Source organism: Melospiza melodia, chromosome 22, assembly GCF_035770615.1.
Source record: "Melospiza melodia melodia isolate bMelMel2 chromosome 22, bMelMel2.pri, whole genome shotgun sequence".
Classification (NCBI taxonomy): Eukaryota; Metazoa; Chordata; class Aves; order Passeriformes; family Passerellidae; genus Melospiza; species Melospiza melodia.
This window is the reverse complement of record NC_086215.1, coordinates 3,134,811-3,137,704: the sequence shown is the minus strand read 5'-3', so window position 1 is coordinate 3,137,704 and position 2,894 is coordinate 3,134,811. Positions and strand designations below refer to the sequence as shown.

The following is a 2,894-nucleotide window of genomic DNA, read 5'->3' as shown; positions in this document are numbered from 1 at the left end:
GACACCTTTAAATCTCCCTAAAGAAAGCAAGAAAAGCCTGTGACGGTGGGCACAGGGGATTTAGGATGAGGGAAGAGATGAGGATCTGACTCCATGTTTCAGAAGGCTGATTTATTACTTTATTATATAGATTACATTAAAACTATACTAAAGGAATAGAAGAAAAGTTTTCATCTCAGAAGGCTGGCTAAGAATAGAATGGAAAGGAAAAGAATGATAACAAAGGTTTGTGTCTCGGACTCTCTGTCTGAGCCTGCTGACTGTGATTGGCCATTAATTAGAAACAACCACATGAGACCAATCCCAGATGCACCTGTTGCATTCCACAGCAGCAGATAACCATTGTTTACATTTTGTTCCTGAGGCCTTTCAGCTTCTCAGGAGGAAAAACCCTAAGGAAAGGATTTTTCATGAAAAGATATCTGTGACAAAAGCCTGTCTGGGATTGGACTGGGCAGGTCACAACCCTGACCCTGAACAAACCCCCAGGGCACCAGCCTGGCCCCATCCTGGGGCAGAGCTGCACCACCTGCCCTGACCTCTGAACATCTCTGCAGCATTTCCATCCCACGGGGAACACAGACAATGGAATCACAGAATCCTGCAATGTCCTGAGCTGAGATGCACCCACCAGGATCATCCAGCCTCTATCCACACCCAGATCCCCCAACAACCCCACCCTGGGCATCCCTGGCAGCCTCAGGGCTGTGCCCATTCCCTGGGGGCAAGGAAGAGGTGCCCTCCTGCCTCCCACATTTATCTGGGCTTCAGGATCAGGATATAAACACTTCACCCTCTTTCTCCCTCTAGTCAAGCTCTGTCTTTGAAAGAGAAGGAGATGATGGGTGATGGATATAAAAAGATTCCAGCTCCCCTGGTAAAATCATCCTTGCCCAGGCTGATGCTCAACAAGCAGCATCAGAGAGTTTGGGCTCTGCATTGCAGCAGGGTCACTGGGAGAGGAGCTCTGGCATTAATATCAGCTTCTGCAGAGATTAAGAATTCAGCAAAACACATCCTGAACATTTGTCCTCTTTGCACAGAAAGGAAAGACATTAATTTTTCAGAGGATCATTTCCATCCCCACCAGGCTCAGCTAAGCTGAACCCACAGCCTGATGGCAAAAGTGAACTTGAACCACAAAGATATTTTTGGGTCTTGCTCTGCGGTCTCCTCTGAAAGCCAAATAAAGAGATAAAGCTGGAATGAGGGACAGGGGGAATCCAGGTAGAGCCACAACAGTCTGGAGATAAATTCCCTTTTAGTAAAACCCATCTGCCCATTTTCCAGGACCTGGGGTTACAATAACAGTAACTTGTGCTCATTTATTAATTGCAGATTAATGGGAACCCTGCTGGCTTCTGTTTCTTTGTCCTTACTGGGATATATTCAGAGGAAAGCAGGGAAATTCCTGCAGGTCAGTGGGGGAGGAAACCCATCAACCCTCCAAAGCTCACTTTTTTGGGACAACAGAGCTGGAAGGAACCAGCCTGGGGAGAGGCAAACAAAGTCCCATGTCCCTCATGCCACCCTGTGTCCCCCTCCACAAGAAAAAAATCTTTCAGGCTTTTGAGCCTTCTTTCCCTCAGATGGAAAAGGCCCTTTTGAAATTCAGAAATTACCTTTTCCATCACTGGTTTGGCTCATTTGGACTCAATATAGGGAGTCTACTTGAAAAGGAATAGGGAAAAGAGATGTGCAAAGGCAGAGGGGGAAATCTCATAAATCTGGACAGCAATTCATGGAATTCAAGATGCAAAATAGATTAATTCTTACCTATTACTTAGAAATGATCCCTTTCCTGTACCCCCAGCAAGGCTCTGCAGATGACTGATGTTGCTGATTCTCCACAAACCATATTTATAATGTTTTCAGCCAGCTCTGCAATTACGGAGCTCTGGAGCCATAATTTGATCCTCCTGCTGCTGTCTGAAGAGATGAAGCAGCTCTGACTGTAAATACCTGGCAGCCCTTCCAGCTTTGTCCATCAGTGACCCCCACAAAGTCTGCAGGGTCCAGAGGGCTCCAAACCCCATTACTGGATGTTCCCCTTCTCTGATTGCTGTGCATTAAATGTATTTCAAGGGTACAACACTGACCACTGCTGGTTTCTCTGCTTCTCTGTGCCTGTTGTTTGTGGTGTAGGTGCTGGGGGATGTTTGTATTTCGCTCAGGCTGGGGTGGATGCTCCAAAAAGCAGCATCAGGAACATCTTGGGAATAAACAGGAAGATAAAGCAGCAAGGTCCTTGCAGGAGATGCAGACTCTGCCCAGGCCCCAGTGAGATTTGAACTCACGACCCCTGGTTTACTAGACCAGTGCTCTAACCCCTGAGCTATGGAGCCTCTAAAATTTGGTTGCTTTTGCCTCTGCAAACATTTCATATCAGAATTTTCTCATAATTCTGGTGGGAAATGGCCCCAGCACTGCTGGAATGTGCTCCAAAGGTTTTCAATTCTCTTTCCAAACTGCACCAAAACCCATCAGAGACACAAAACCACCACCACAAGGCGAACCCAAAACTGGAATTTACTCTCCTTCAGCTCATCCCTGTCAGGACATCAGGATGGATGATTCCCTTTTCCTCAGCCAACTTGTAAACTTCTCAAGTTTCTTTGTAAACTTGAGAAGTTTACAAAGAAATGTTGATATTGGGGCTCTTCATAGTTATGGCACTAAATTAAGCAAAAAATGAAAGAAATGAGGGCCAGGAAGATGCTCCAAAAGCTGGAGCCCCTCTCATGAGGAAATGCTGGGAGAATTGGGATTATTCAGAGAAGAGAGAAGAGGGAAGGGAAGGGAAGGGAAGGGAAGGGAAGGGAAGGGAAGGGAAGGGAAGGGAAGGGAAGGGAAGGGAAGGGAAGGGAAGGGAAGGGAAGGGAAGGGAAGGGAAG

General features: G+C 46.6%; 1 non-coding gene across 1 annotated transcript; it reads right to left on the bottom strand.

Moving 5' to 3' along the window:
• Nucleotides 1-2,272: 2,272 nt before the first annotated feature.
• On the bottom strand, nucleotides 2,273-2,345 carry TRNAT-AGU (transfer RNA threonine (anticodon AGU)). The gene has a single exon. It is a non-coding gene; the product is annotated as a tRNA-Thr (tRNA).
• Nucleotides 2,346-2,894: the final 549 nt, after the last annotated feature.